The sequence below is a fragment of the Protopterus annectens genome, chromosome 12.part0, assembly GCF_019279795.1.
Source record: "Protopterus annectens isolate FY-2018-M chromosome 12.part0, PAN1.0, whole genome shotgun sequence".
Classification (NCBI taxonomy): Eukaryota; Metazoa; Chordata; order Ceratodontiformes; family Protopteridae; genus Protopterus; species Protopterus annectens.
Genome location: NC_056746.1, coordinates 256,657,212 through 256,674,662, shown reverse-complemented (window position 1 = coordinate 256,674,662; position 17,451 = coordinate 256,657,212). Strand labels below are relative to the sequence as shown.

At 37.5% G+C, this 17,451-nt stretch overlaps 1 protein-coding gene across 1 annotated transcript in view; it reads right to left on the bottom strand.

Annotated features, from left to right (window-relative positions):
- The window catches only part of NLRC3 (NLR family CARD domain containing 3), a 778,434-nt gene extending 762,207 nt beyond the window's left edge, over positions 1-16,227 (bottom strand). Inside the window, exon 1 of the mRNA XM_044089322.1 lies at positions 15,908-16,227. The gene's annotated coding sequence lies outside the window, so the exon portion shown is untranslated. The remainder of the gene's footprint in view (positions 1-15,907) is intronic.
- Positions 16,228-17,451: the final 1,224 nt, after the last annotated feature.

Genomic DNA, 17,451 nt, shown 5'->3' with positions numbered 1-17,451 from the left:
CAACATTTAGAAACCACAGATATTATGAGGAACAGATCAGATCAAATACAAATGGTGGTGGATAGGGAATTCAGGTCCTTAACATCTGCATACAAGATACAGGGTTCAAGCCTGAGGTATTCCCTACCACACCACCATGAGTTTGTTCTAGCCACCAGTATATAGCAACTGGGGCATTTACACACACACACACACATCCCCCCTTACCTGGAGCAATCCCTTTAATCCATGCCCATGATCGATCCTTTCAATCCATGCCCATGATCCCTTTGTGCCATTAAATCCATTGATCCATGCCCATGATCCCTTTGTGCCATTAAAGCCATGCCTGTGACCTCATGATCCCTTTGTGCACATCCCTGACGAGACTCCAGTCTGCCACCACATGAGATTGCAGTCTGAGTTGGCTCCATTTCCTGCAACAGTCTATGCAGTTACAACTGCATAGACTTCTGGGATGTCTGTTGTTAAGTGTTTCCTAATCTGGACTGCTGCTGAGACAGTCTGCTCATGCTCCAGACTGTCTCAGCAGCAGTCTGGACTAGTGTGCGAAAGTCCGTGATTTTTTCTTTTTCTTTTTTATCTTTATTTTCTTTCTTTTTTTAATTTTTTACAGCCGGGGGGGGGGGGACTGCAGTCCGGCAGTCCAATAGCACGGACCACCCCTGTAGAATGCCCTGTCTCACTACGAGACTCCTCAAATTAATATTTCAAATATTACTGCTGGGAGAGCTTGCAGAATAACATAATTTCTTGTCATCTGACTCTATCTCAGGTGAACTCCCTACTGCTGAAAGCTTGGCAGTATTTACCATCTACCTGTGAAAATACATAGACCTCAGATCTTTGGCAGATGCTGGAAGTTATAAAACATTTACATTCCTTCACATTTCAAGACTAGTAGTTATTTCACCCTAGAGACAATACAGAAAGTGCCCTAGTTTTAGATATTGTGTTTCCTTGCTGCATTGAAACTGAAAGATACCATCTTTTATGACATAGCCATAAAGCAAACCCACACAAACACAGGGAGAAGATGCAGACCCCCACACAAAAGGCACCCCAGCCAAGAATCAAATCTGAGAATTTGCAGCTGTGAGACAACAATGCTACCACTGCACCATCAAATATCAAGAATTGCAGCATTTAGAAACCACAGATATTATGAGGAACAGATCAGATCAAATATGAGGCACAAATCTGCAAACACACAGAGAAGATGCAGACCCCACACAGAAGGCACCCCAGCCAAGAATCAAACCTGAGAACCTGCAGCTGTGAGACAACAATGCTACCACTGCACCATCAAATATCAAGCACTGCAACATTTAGAAACCACAGATATTATGAGGAACAGATCAGATCAAATACAAATGGTGGTGGATAGGGAATTCAGGTCCTTAACATCTGCATACAAGGTACAGGGTTCAAGCCTGAGGTATTCCCTACCACACCACCATGAGTTTGTTCTAGCCACCAGTATATAGCAACTGGGGCATTTACACACACACACATCCCCCCTTACCTGGAGCAATCCCTTTAATCCATGCCCATGATCCCTTTGTGCCATTAAATCCATTGATCCATGCCCATGATCCCTTTGTGCCATTAAAGCCATGCCTGTGACCTCATGATCCCTTTGTGCACATCCCTGACGAGACTCCAGTCTGCCACCACATGAGATTGCAGTCTGAGTTGGCTCCATTTCCTGCAACAGTCTATGCAGTTACAACTGCATAGACTTCTGGGATGTCTGTTGTTAAGTGTTTCCTAATCCGGACTGCTGCTGAGACAGTCTGCGCATGCTCCAGACTGTCTCAGCAGCAGTCTGGACTAGTGTGCGAAAGTCCGTGATTTTTTCTTTTTCTTTTTTATCTTTATTTTCTTTCTTTTTTTTATTTTTTACAGCCGGGGGGGGGACTGCAGTCCGGCAGTCCAATAGCACGGACCACCCCTGCAGAATGCCCTGTCTCACTACGAGACTCCTCAAATTAATATTTCAAATATTACTGCTGGGAGAGCTTGCAGAATAACATAATTTCTTGTCATCTGACTCTATCTCAGGTGAACTCCCTACTGCTGAAAGCTTGGCAGTATTTAGCATCTACCTGTGAAAATACATAGACCTCAGATCTTTGGCAGATGCTGGAAGTTATAAAACATTTACATTCCTTCACATTTCAAGACTAGTAGTTATTTCACCCTAGAGACAATACAGAAAGTGCCCTAGTTTTAGATATTGTGTTTCCTTGCTGCATTGAAACTGAAAGATACCATCTTTTATGACATAGCCATAAAGTAGTTTAATTTCAGTTATTTTTCTGAAGTTAACCTCATCTATTCCAGCTTCCACCGTTAAAATATATACATTTAAACAGTTACAATAGTGCATGTACATTTCTGTTCTATTCCAGCAGGGCGCAATTTTGTTACATTTCAAGCACAAGTGCCCCACAAAATACCTGTCTAACACACATCTGTACAAACCAGTTTGATATACACAACATACAGTTCTAATACAGTTGTAACACAAACATCTTATATAGATCATGTTGATATTTACAAATGACATATAATTATTTACAAAATTCCAGATAGCTGTGCTAGCAGTGTCTCCCTTTGTCACACCTGTATCTTAATAGTTAACATAGGCCAGCTAGGTCAGTCAGGGGGTGCACTGAGTTAGCAAAATTAGGAATAAATTTAGAATAATAGCCAGCCATATTTAAAAAAAATATTTTGTTTCTTAGTGGTTAGCCCAAACCAGTTTTGCACTGATTCAGTTTTCTCAGCCTGTGGTTTCATTATCCCTCGGTGTACTTTATAGTCCAAGTAGTGGGCTTCTGCCATCCATAATTTGCCCAACTTTGCACAGGGACTCCAGAATGACTTTCCCAGTCTTCATAAATTATTACTACATCTTCAAGATTGGTGGCTGCATATGTGGTGTGGGATTTAAAAATGTTGTCCATCAGCCTCTGGAATGTTGGAAGAACTTCATGGAGACCAAAAGGCAGGTGTCTGTAATAGAAGAGACTATCTGGTATGATAAATGCTATTTTTCCATAGCTTAATGGCATGTGCCAGTACCTTTTGGTTAGGTTCAAAGTCAATTTTTCAACAGTTCATCTAGTCAGAGCATGAGATATGAATAAAATTTAGATATGCTATTTAGCTTTCTGAAGTTGCTGCAAAACCTTATTTATACACCTGGATTAGGGACCAGTACCACAGAGCTATTCCACTCACTTTAAGGTTCTTTTATGACCCCACATTTAAGCATTTTATGTACCTCTTTTTTAACTTCTTGGCATTAGGAGTTTGGTATTTGGTATAGTGTCAGATTTACTTTCTCACCAGGCATGGTTCTCTGGAATTAAAGTGGTTTTGCCAGATAACTGCAAAATATACATTTGTTCCTGATTACAAATTCCTTTACTTCTTTTCTGAGGATGTGATAATATGTCATCTGTTTCTCTTCCAGACCAGCAATGGGAGCCTTAACATCTTTTCAGACCTTACTATAGAAACTTCAGTTTCTTTCCCAGGCTTCAGAATATATGTGATATAACTGTTCTCTATTCCTTTTTCTTGGTTAGCACCTAATAATTTACTTCACTTACTTTTTTTTCAACAATTTAAAATGGTCCTTGCCACTTTGTTAGGAACTTGTTTTTAACATTGGGTACTAAAACAAGCATGTTATCCCCTGGTCTGACTTATTTGAGACAAGCATTTTTGTTATATGCCCTTATATCTTCTGTGATTTCTCCATGTTCTTTTATAGTAGGCTTTATAGTTTTTAACCTGTACTGTTGGTCTGTGAAACCCTGCATTACAATTCCAAAGATGGTGTTTTCTTCCTCTCATGGTTCTTTTGCTACACCTAAAAAGCCTTGTGAATATCTGCAGTATAAACTGTGTGACTCCAGTTGAGGATTACAGTACTATTTTACAGCAAAGGGAAAATATATAAGCAGTTGGTCCCAAGTTTTCCCATCCGATTGTATAACTTTTTTCAGCATAGACTTTAACGTTTTAATAACATTACCAATTACCCTACTTGTATGAGGGTGGTATGCAGATGTTCTTAGTTGTTTCCCTTTAAAAACTAACAAAGTTCATATGTTATTCTGGGCATGAATGTATTCTGTGGTCAGCAAGAATTTCTCAGGGAATTACTGCTGTAAAAAAGATCAGTACTAGCTCCTTTGCTGTGGACTTTTCATGAACTCTTCAAATATGATGACTTTGCTGGAATGGATGGGATCTGAATACTATTGCTGCCTACCAAATGTCACACCAGATACATGAAGAACAGGGACTACAGTCTTTGAATCCAGTCCACTGCCCACATATGTCTGATGTCCACCAGAGGGATGGTTTCTTGAGTCACTTCACTTGCACCCAACAGGTAAAAATAAAAAGATGCATACAAATCTAATTCAGTGGTCAATTCACCAAATACAACCTGGTCTCAACATCAATCAGGAAGTAACATGTCTGCCCTAGGTATGGACTTCCAACATCTACAGTGAGACTAGGACTACACCCTTAATACTTACCGCATGGAAACTCTGACTTGTCACCCAAGACTCTTTTCTCATCACTCACTCTGTGAACATCAGTGTCTTTAGTGGGTCTTACTCAAGTTAACTGCTTTCAAACAAATTATTACTTTTACATTCAAGTTATTTAGTACAGGACAATAGCTCTTTAACCCTTTCAGACTTCAGGAGCACCTTCCAGACTTCAAATTTCAGGTATACCTTTCAGACTGTTTTAATCCTGAAGACTTCTCTTTGGAGCCCTTTGTCAATGCAGAGGTCAGAATAAGGAATCTAATCTCCCACAATAGATAGTGGCCATTGTATATCCTAAAATGAGCCTGCTCATATTGGTTGCTCCATAGGTTCATTGTGTGTGTGTGTGTGTGTGTGTGTGTGTGTGTGTGTGTGTGTGTGTGTGTGTGTGTGTGTGTTTGTGTGTGTGTGTGTGTGTGTCCTGCATAAGTCGAACATTTGTGTGTGTCCCCTGCATAAGGTCGAACATTTAAAGTTCAAACGGTATGAATGGGGATCTCCATAGAGCATGGAACGGGAAGATTTCTCTTTACCACAATGTAGTGCGATCTCAGAGTTAGTATATTTAAATAGTAGGGGGTGTGGGGCAAGCCCTCCTGCACCTAGCACTGTTTACTTTTTTTTTTTTTCACATTTTTGAACATTCAAATGTTTGATCATATGGTCTTGGCCATATGAAAGTCGAACATTTGGGTATTCGATTATGTGAAGTAAACCCATATGTGTATATATATATATATATATATATATATATATATATATATATATAAAACATTAAATATACAAACAGTATATATATATCAAGACAAAAACAATAATACCATAGAACAAAAACCACGAAAAGCATGAGCTGGATGCTAGGAAAAATCCAAATTTATTGAACGATTTCATCACAGTTACGTATGACTTCCTCAGAATGACAATAACACTCCCACACATCTTATTTATGTTAAAATCAAATGACAAATTACCATATGTAATTAATGTACATATGTGAATTTCAAGAAACAGACTCCCTTATATTTTAAAAAAACTGAATGAAAATAAAAATGTATATATGCATGTAAATGTATGTGTATGAACACAGCTATTAATAAAACCTGTTCATAAAATAAATTGTTAACCATATTTATAAGGAATATTTGTTAAAAATGCAAAGGTAGTGAAATATATAGTATATATCTTTTATCAGTGTATTTATAATAGTGATACTTATATTATTTACAAGGTTGCAACAATAATGACAATGTTGTCACCTCTAAAAAAGAAAATCAGCTTTTAATTAAAAAAAAAATACTAAGAGAAACCATGTCATTAAGTCCTGGGCTAGTGGTGGCATTTACCCTAAATTGCCATAACAGTTCTTTAAATTCTAATACTTGGTCAATGGGGCCACCTCTTTCATCCATTACGAGCCGTTCCAAGACTGTAAAGTGGTGACCTGGGTAGGTGTTAACATGTTTGGCTAATGCATTTTTAGATTCCCTTTCCCTATATCATACATATGCTGGTATATGTGTGTCCTAAACATGTTCTTAGTTTTATCTATATAAAATTTAGAACACTCCTGACATATACCTGCATAAACCACATATTTAGTCCCACAATTGTTTTTCTGATTGAATCTCACCCAGCCATATCCATCTATAAAGACTCTGTCACCTTCCAAAATGTATTTACACTGGTTACACTGACCACATTTTGTCATTTTATCTACAACACATTTGATGTTCCTACCCTTGTTGTTTTCTAGTAGATTTTTAACACCAGTATCCTTTTTGTATACTATTACAGGTGCCTCACCTATTTTCTCCCCAATGGTTTCATCACTTCTTAATATGAACCAATTTTTGGCAATGATGTCTCGAATCAGAGGGAATTGTGGAGTGCATGTAAGAATCAACCCATTCCTGTAAGAATCAGTTGTCAGTACACTGTTTTCCAATGGTGCACACAATCTGGAGATATCTAAATCTAACAAGGGGTAAAAATATCCTTCCACTCTTTTTTTTGTTACTTCATCCAGTAACGGTTTATATATATATATATATATATATATATATATATATATATATATATATATATATGGTAACCATTGCAAATATCAGGAGTCATACAGAGACTGAATGGCTGAAAGAACAATCATTTGTTAGATTATTCCATTTTCTCTAAGGCATGGTAATTTTGAAGTTGGTATATATAAATGTGGGGGGGGGGGGCATACAGGAAGGCTTTCCCCATTCAAAAATAAGTTTTATGCATTAGAGCAATTTTTGAAATTCATTTTTCTCCTGTGTTTCTGGGAGTTTTTTTTTTTTTTACTTGCCAGCACACAGCATTTTGAGTGCTGACATTTCAGTAGGGAACCTATATAGATAATTACAAGGTCATTTGAAGACTGCTGGATCTTGTGTGTATGTGCTTGCGTGGGTGTGCATGTGTTTGTATGTTTCTAATCATGTTCCTGTACTGCTTCCTGCTCATTTCCTGCCTTCTACAAATACAAAATTATAACAAGCATAAAATATATGAGTTATTTAACCTACTGTGCACTGGAAGTATACCTTTTTATTCATTTTATTGATTTTAAGTGCACTGCTGCAGTCATCAGAATGTAGGATCTATGTTTATTTTTGAAATCTGTGACCTTTTAGTACCACACCATGCTAAATATAACAATATTTCCCATCAGTGGGCAAGAAAAGAGGAAGAAGTATCATAGGTGTTTCAAGTTCTCACTTTTTTTTCTCACAATATCGGTCTCTTTGTCTGGAGATATCGGCTCAACAAAAGCAAGAGTATAGGCAAGCATACTCATTTTTCTCAGATGAGCAAGTTTTTTTTTTAATTCCACTTGTATTTCACATGTTCTTTTATAGTCAATGTTTCAGTTTTGAATATAATACTGGGCCTGTTTAGAATGTAGACAATCGAATTTTTAATTGTGAAACAGGCATATATCTTAAAAGAAGGTGGATGCAACAACTACTGAAAAGGTTTAGAATGTAAATAACATAATTTTTAATTGTGAAACAGCCATACACCTTAAGAGAAGGAGGGTGCAGCAGCTGCTGAGAAGGTGTAGAGTTAATATAAAGGGGTTTCTATAAATGGGGTACACAGTTAGACACTGTGGGTGGAATTCCTGAAAACTGCAGCATCACACTCTGCAAACTGCTTTGTATGATATTAATCTTTACTGGACCTTATCAATTAACACTGCCAATCTATGGATATCAGTGCAAGCTCATTACTGCTAACACAGTAATAGCCTTTTCCTAAATGTTCTGAGTACCCCCATAGAATACACAGCAAAGCCAATAATACATAATGGTGCACAAGAGTACATATCTTTGTTAGGTATGTGGTTACTTGTGCTGATATTTACTGCAAAACATATTGCCTATGGTCCCCCACCTCCCGTGCACTGTGCAGTAACACTTACCTTGTCACATAGATGCAACAGTAATTACCTATGTTCCTTCATTCCATTATGTAAGCATGTGTGTGTGTGTGTGTGTGTGTGTGTGTGTGTGTGTGTGTGTGTTTCCATTAGTTTGGAGCCCTCAGCTCATCAATGAAAAGAGAGAGCTCGGAGAAATTATATTTAAATGGTAGGCCACATGGAAATGCTGCAAAGTCTCATTTTTCCTGAGAAAACGGTTTAACAGTGAAACAATGAGTTTCAGCCATTACTGTTTCACTGTCAGTTCAGTACTTACTGATTGCACTTCTGAGTGTAGCTCATTGATGTATTAAACTTTTGTCACAAAGCCTTTACTGTCTAGGCATCTGCCTGTCCTTATGCATATAGTAATATGTTTTACCTAGGTCCCCTACCTCCTATATTATACCCAATGACACTTACTTAGAAGGATCGCCACCACCACTAATGTATACAGTTATATATAGTTCACTATCCACAAAAGTACTTAATGCCTGTTGTCTCCCACCTCCATGATATAGACTGTAGTACTTATTGCCTAGGCTCACCACTTCTCCTGATGCATACAGTAATACTTTAATCCATGCTCACTACTTTCCCTTATGTATACAGTAATGCTTTAATCCGGAGTCTGCATGTCGTCCCCGCGGTTGGGTAGCGTTCTAAAGACATGCGTGCGTAAATGGGCATGCCTTCGTTGAAGGTTGGACATCGAGCTGGCACCTCGGTGTTTCATAAAAATCTACTGCCAATCATTAACGGACTGGAGTTCTGCTATGGTGACCCCTTACCAGGAAAAAGCCGAAAGACAAACAAACAAACAACATGCAGTAATACTTTAATCCATGCTTACTACTTCCCGTTATGCATACAGTAATACTTTATCCCATGCTCACTACTTCCACTTATGCATACAGTAATACTTTATCTGATGTTCACCACTTCCTCTTATGTATACAGTAATATTTTCCTGCTTGGTGTACGCACTACCCCTTATGTATATAGTAGTTATTATTACCTTGTGTCCCCTCCTTCCCTAATGTATATAGCATTATTTATTGCAGGGGTCTCCACCTCCTCTAACACACACACACATATATATATATATATATATATATATATATATATATATATATATATATATATATATATAGTTAGTAACACATATTACCTACAACCTCCTCTTCTATAAAGTATACAGTAATACATATAATGTATTCCATCCTCCCAGAATGTATACATTAATACTTATTGTATAGCATCCCCCACCTACCCTGATGTGTACAGTAATACATATAGTGTCTTCCATCCTCCCATACAGTAATACTTATTGTATAGCGTCCTCCACCTACCCTGTGTACAGTAATACAGATAGTGTCTTCCATCCTTCCATAATGTATACAGTAATACTTATTGTATAGCATCCTCCACCTACCCTGTGTACAGTAATACAGATGGTGTCGTCCATCTTCCCATAATGTTTACAGTAATACTTATTGTATAGCATCCCCCACCTACCCTAATGTGTTCAGTAATACATATAGTGTCTTCCATCCTCCCATAATGTATACAGTAATACTTATAGCATCCTCCACCTACCCTATGTACAGTAATACATATAGTGTCTTCCATCCTCCCATAATGTATACAGTAATTCTTATTGTATAGCATCCCCCACCTACCCACTTTTTTTTCTTCCTTTTTCACACAGTTTGCCTTATGTTTCAATTTTTCCTGCATTCACTCATTCATTCAACACATTTTAAGTAAGCAAGACTGGTCTCTGACACCTGTGTAGGAAACAACTGCATTAAGTTGTGGTCTTGGGGCTGCAAAAAGCAAGGAGTTTTCCAGATGCTTTTCTAAGGTACATTTTGCACTTTTTTAAACAAGCTTTGCATATAACGATGCCCTGAACAAAACTCATGATTAAGGGAACAAATTCAGTCTTGCTTTTTATGTTTGGATTCCCTCAGTCCTTACAGCACATCCTAACTGACCAAGAGTGTATTGTAATAATTGAGGTAGAAATACCTACATTAAGCTTCGTGTCTGAGGGCTGCAAGGCACCCAAGACACCAGAAGGCATGGGAGTTTCAATGCTCTGAGGTGCATTTTACAGTTTTTAAACAACTTGTTCATCCAGTCATGGCCTGAACAAAAATTGTGATTAAGGGAAGAAATTCAGTCTTGGTCTTTTGTTTTGGTTTTCTCTGAATCCTTTCAACACTCTGACCAAGACGGCATTATATCATTGAATCCCTTTCAATATACTCAGACTGACTAAAACTACACCATAACGACTAAATTAACTGGGGTCTAGGGACCACTAGGCAACAGAAGCCGTAGGGTTATAGATGCTCTGAAGTGTATTTTAGTGTTTTTTTTCCAACCTTTTGATTCAATAATGGCATGAAAAGAAATCTTACATCAGAAATATATCCAATCATATTTTTTATTTCAAGGAAGAAATTAGTTGTATCCATGGCTTAATGCTCAAAGATAATCAAATAGCATGCAAATAAACACAGAAGACAAATGCTTGTGATGAAACATAAATCATGTCTGGAAATTATATCTGCCTCCCTATGCCACTTAAAAAGGGTACTCACTTTCTGTGCATCTCCATCTGGTGTTAAATTGAGATGAACATTAATGAACAAATGGCCACAATCATACATTCAATCATATCTTTCAAGTCACTGCTGTCATGTGTATTCTCAGCATGCCTCTTCAACTCCAGCCACAAAGACAGCCACCTTCTGTGTACCCCTCTGATGTCAGACTTGGATAAAACTTGATGTTTGGGAGGAAAGTTTAAGAAATAATGGCATCATTCCCCATTCCTCAAACAAGCTACAGTAACCTTCTGTATGCATCTCTGAGCAGGGCTGGTTTTAGAGTAGGTGGGGGTCTGACAGAGACCATTACTAAGCCTATGTCAATATCTGTTCATTCTGCCTTGGTGTCTGTGGATCACCAGACCCCCCCTTTCCCCAAGATGCTCTAAAAGTCAAGGTATTCTGTGATGCATTCTGTTCCTTTGAGAAATGGCTATAAACTAAGCAAGTGACAAGAGGATCAGTTACTTTCATCTAGACAACCTCTACCAAGCAGCTATAGCCATGTCTATGTACAATTCATTGCTGGACTGTGATTCAAAAAGGATGACCATTTCACCTTTGTTTCAAACAAACAGTTGCTACACATTAAACAATTCTATGTTACGTGACATAAATCACAGTATTCGTGCACAGCCAGAATAATCCTCAAACAACAGCAGGTAGCTAGTCATTTTCCTCCAGACAACCCCAACAATTACACCTTCTTTGTCAGTGCATAGCAGGTATTAAGTTAAGTAGTCCAACTTGCTTCTCATTAACATATACTAGTCTTGTAAAGCCAGATAGTAGTAACTTCTTAAAACTGATTAAACAACAAAACATCAGGTTACTTCTATCCAGCCAACCCCAACCCCATAGCTCTCGACCTCTTACTTCCAGAATCAGGAACAGATCCAAAAATGATCAGGGATCCTTTTTAAATTATAATTACTATTAACACGAGGAAATGACAGAACAAGAGAATGTGAAATAAGTGTTTTTGAGCAAAAGTCTGTAACTCTAATTATTGACATTTTATTAGTTGTAAGCCACCACCTTTTCTACTAAAATTACCAGTTTTATTAGGGGTTAGGAGGGATAGAGCAAAATTTTGAGCCAATATTTGGGAAAAGCATGCCAACCCCCACCCAGAAGTTATAGTCATGAGGTCTGATGGACAGTTAATAAGATTCATGTTTGTTAGTCAATTCACTCACAGGCAAGTTGCCACTCGCACAGTATTCCAAGTTGCTTTACACAAATCACAAGGCCATGAATATTGTCAGATAATATGGCTGATTACTGCCAGCTTCAATAATAATAATAATAATAATAATAATAATAATAATAGAGCTAGTATATAACCCAGAGAAATGCCCTGCTCTCCTGTCAACTCTTCAACCCTATACTCCCTCTAGAAATAAGCAAACAACTTCTGACCATATCAAAACCAAACAAAAGAGCAGGACAAAGCTTATACTCCCATTTCACAGCTAAACCGTGGAATGCTCTACCAACATCTATTACTTTGTTAGATTCCCTTAAAGCTTTTAAATCCTCAGTAAAAATCTACTATCTAAACAACACCACATGTCCTTGCTCCCTTAATACCAGACCCCCATAATGTTCTTCTTATTACTCTCTCTACCCAAAGCTATAACCAATCACTAACAACCAATCAATCACTAACAACCAATCCACATATTGTTTCTCCCGAACTCATTTCCTGGTGGAAAAAATATAGTGAGTGGGTACTAGTGAATATCTTAGGTTTTAATGCAGTGTACTTAAACAGAATTAAATGTAATTTATTTTTTCCACAAAATGTCTTGACCTTCACCTCTATGTTAAATAGAAGGTGCTACAGTATTTGTAAAAAAGCTTGCTATGATGTGATAATTGATGTCTATATTTTTATATAGTTTAAAAAGTCTTTCTTTCCAAAACTGTATAACTACCTATCTACTGTAATCTGATGTTGTTATGTTACTCACTGTGGAGCTTTTCTTCCCGGCCTCCACTGAAAATGGGTTTCTCACCCAGTGGACTTTCACGGTCAACGAATGTCAATAAATAAATAATAAATAAATAAACAAATAAATAAATATAATAATAATAATAATCATCATGCCTATCGCACTACTTCTCTCAGCTGTCCAGAATTCAGTAGAATATCCCTCCTGGCCTCCTTAAGATGCAGCGAACCAATGAAGCCAGTCAGAGAACTACAGTATTAATTAACAAAAATGCATCATATTGATACTAACCTCCTTCTACTGTCAGTGTCACAGCTTTGCACCTACTATTTGAACATTGTGTGCTCTCTGCACCTTGACCTTGCAATAGAAGTCTAACCTGATTTTGCTTGACTTGAATGGTCAAGTCAAGTTGAGCACCCCCCTCCTGGGTGCCCATCGCCATACTGGGTAGGCATGCTGTGTTGTACAAGGCACAGCTTTTTTATTTATTTTTTAGAGCAAAGACATGATATATTTACTCTAGAAATAAATAAACTGAAAACATGACCTCTCCAAACCGGCTCCCTAGGCAATTACCTAGTTGGCCTATGTCCAATGCTGACCCTACTAATGTATAACATTATACTTATTGCCTGAGGACCCACCAGCCCCGATGTATACAATAATGGTTATTGCCTGGGATTTCCCGCTTCCCCTACCAGGAACATTTTCACATTACAGTTTCCATATCTCTCATTACGTATACAGTAAAACATTGAGTCCTTAACTCCCACAATGTACACAGGAACCTTTATTGCCTAGGATTCCTCACCTTTTCTGATGTGTGTATATGAAAACGTATTACCTACAATCACCATCTCCATGATGTATACGTGAAACGTATTGCCAGTGGTCCCTACCTCCTCAGTGGGTACAATAATGCTTATTACCTAGTGTTTCCTCTATCTGTAATGTCCCCACTTAACACAGTATATCCAGTAATACTTATTGGCCGGATTGCTTCACTGCCCACAATGTATACAGTAAAGTTACAGACTGTCCAAAATATCATCAGTGTGTGCAGTAAACTTCCTTGTCAAGTGTCACCTGTTTCTGCCTCCCATTTTATTAAATAGTTGTTGTCTAGAGTACCCCTTAGTCTTCTGTAATTCTAACAGAATCACCTCCTGTAACATTGTTGCTGCTTGGTGTGCAGGACGACTGCCTCACATATCTTAGTGTAACAATATCTTTTGACCTCCTAGAGAAAGAAATCTGGACAAAGCCATAAATAATGGGGGGGGGGCAAAGGCCCCAAAATAGGGATCATTCTCTTACAAACTTAGAAAGTTAATAGAAAAATAGATTTTGCATTAGCATGAATTTTCTAAAGGGTGTGAAGTCTGAAACTCAAATGTCTTGTCATTATTTTCTGACTTCAGTCTTTAATGATTTGTCAGAAAAAGCACAATTTTATGAAAACTGGACCAAAAATATGAAGCAAAAATCTGTCCATTCTGAGAAAATCTGTACAGTTGAGAGGTATGCATAACACCAGTGGATAATACCTAGGACTGCCTTTCTGTATATGACATTCCAGAGAGGCTCATGAATATTTATTTATTTAATTTTTATTGACTGAATTAAAACTGCTGCTTAGCACCCATTTTCAGAAGGGAGTCATGAAACGCCCAAAGGGAACAATAACATAATATGTTTCATATTCAGTTTGCATGCTGCTGGATCACCATGGCACTGTGCCAGAAACAGGATAAACATTTACTGATGCTGAGGCCTTTCCATTCACCATGCACACTCCAAATAATGACATTTTCACAATTTAATTTCTAAGAACATGGGCTACAGCTCCACTGAGACCACTGTGCCAGACTGACCACCATAATATTATGATGTGAAGCTAGTCCGAAAAATGTTTGACCCCTTCCAACTGCAAATCAGGATTAAAGATTAGTGAAGCACATATTAGGTTTCTGGTTTGCATCACACTAGGCTACATTGCATTTTTGTGGTGAAAATTAAAGTAAATCCTTTAAGATGATTTGCAGAATAAAACACTAATGACAGTGGAACATTCAGGAATCACTAGATCCACTTATCAGTGCTGTTTCATGGATCAAATCAGCACAAGGAACACATACAGATTTCCACTGTAAAATACTTCCCTTTTACTTCCATCATTTGATAACATCCCTACCAGGGCTGTAGAGAAGACCACACACAAAAATAAGTAAGGTGAAGCCAAACTCTAATAGGGAAATGAGTCATCTGATGAACTACATCTTACTCAAGGTTTGGCAGTCTCAGAGTTCATTTTAATAGGTGGGGGAGAGCAGGGGGTGCCGCCCACTGACCAGTGAGTATGAGGGCCTTTGCCCAGTACTTAGGAATGTTTTTTATTTTATGCCTATTTAGTCTGTTAATCTCAGCCAAACTGACATTGCCTAGTTTGCCTTTAATCGGCAAGCCTATATGTGAATTGGCATAAGGAATAGGTTTGCAGATCTTTTATTTACAGACAACAAATAAATAAATAAATAAAAACACAAAATATGTTATGCTCAGAGTTCAAAAAATCTGCATAAAGCATCATTGAGATGGTCATGTCAGAAGCTGTATATGACATTTGTATCCACCCTATGACTGGAAAAAAAAAGCTACAGTAGCGTGAATCAAAAAGCAGAATGTGGTTCTTAACTCCTAGACAAAGTTCACTAATTTCTAGTTTTACATACACAGAAATATAAAAAAAAAAAATGTATATTTGTATGTGTGAGTGTGTGTATGTATATGTGTGTGTGTGTGTTTGTGTGTGTAAGTTTATACTTGCATATTACATGGTTTCTTGTGTATGTGTCTGTATTATATCTAGGCAGATTGTATTTATTTATATGCAGATAGATATAGATAGCTATATCTCAAATACATAAAGAAACACAGGTGAGGGGGAGGAACGACTAATAGTATTATTAAACAGGGAAATTTCACTAGCCCAGCAAAGTTTCTACCAGCCTAGCTAATAACCGTTGTTACTTATACCAGCCTGCATAAAAATATAAGGGTGATGAAGGAACATCTTAATAGTGAAACACAAAATTGGTTATTATTTGTCAGTTAGATTGGTTTTAATTTCAGCTTCTGATCTTAACCCAGATAAAAATATTTGCATATCTTGTAATTTGATCCTGTACCCTGACAAAGCTACATATCTACAAGCCAAATGTCATACTCAGCTTTTCCACTCAATGAAATTGCAAATAAGTTACATTTGCATTCACCAGGAAATATTTAAACTCTTACCTCATGTTTTTATCTTATTTTTTGAAGTTTTGGAGCCATATTCGAGCACACATATACAGGCATTGACAGTTCCACAGAGTGAAAGCACACTTTCCTGACAGTCACAGAGACCAGGTACTTTTGCGTTTAAGCCACAAAAAAAAAAAAAAAAAAAAAAAAATAGAAGAAGTAAACTGAAGTTTAAATGAGTCACTAGTACCCTGTTATGAACCACCTGCTAATTCCACAGCTACTGAAATAATTAGGTTTTTAAATGGCATGTATTCCTCACTTCGTTCAACGGTTTTGGACAATTTAGAATCAAGGTTGTTGCTCTTCAGATACTGTCTTCCTGTCTATGTTTCTTGCTATTTCTTCCTGTCAGATGCAGGGCGTCATTAAGTTGATGATGTATCCCCTCCCCCCCACTCTCATCATGACAGTCAGGTTTTGATCTGTTTGGGTTTTTAATTTATTTGCATGCAGAGGTACTGATGGCTTATCAGTATTTGTGGATTATTAACTCATTGCTGTAAATACCCCATATCCAAGAAAAAAAAAAAACAGTATTATAAGGGAATGCTACTAAAAGTCCTTTTTACCTAATCTTATAGAAAACCAAATTAAAGTGTACATTTAAGGAATTGAGTTTGGCTTGGCACACTGTTAGAAAATCTACTGAATCAAAAATTTGCTTGAGAAGAGAGAGTGTCACAAGTATACAGTCAAGGGGAAAGGGAGGGAGATGCTACACTTCACTTTTCGTCTCCATCTTAAATTATCTGCTGTATAATCATATAAACATATTCTTATACTGATAGTCTGTTCATATATTCTAGATAGCTCCCTGAAGTTCCTCCATTTTTATTTGTTGATTTGATAAAACCCTTTAGCACCAGAGAACATACCTTCCCAGTGAAATAGAGTGTTGTGGTATTGAAGATGTAGCCTGTAAGTGGTTCAAAACCTGCTTATTTAGATAAGCCTGCCCACTAACATTGAATCCTACAGTTTTAGTCTACCGGTCTACAGCAGTTGGAGTACCTCAAGGCACAGTTTCAGGTCCAATGTTTTTATGTGTGGAGTTCCTTGCATCTACCTGTGGTAATCACTGTTCTGAATGACAGAAAGTAAAGGACAAACCAGTGGATCACCTCTAATAGCCGCTAGTGTTTGGCCCACTCAAGCCTCACATTCTCTGTCACAAAAGCAATGGCAGGCATTCATTTTCTGAAATGTTAGAGAAACACCTTGTCTATACCTACTGAATAAAACAAGTATGTGGGAGTATAGTTAGATCATACATGTTCAGTTAAAGCCACAGGTGACAGGTCATTTAAGTGTCTGGGAAGATACTTAGATCTTAAGTTTTACTTGGAAAGCACTGCAGGCCATTTAGTGCCTGATTGCTTCCCTGATCATTTGAAAAAAGCTTAGAATAGTATTGCTTTTTGTAGCTAGTGTTCTTTATAGGACACATCGTCTAACTACTTCCTTGGCTGGCTGGGCTGGAAAATTGATTAAAAACTTTATAACGCCATGTTTGTTTACATGTTCCATTATAT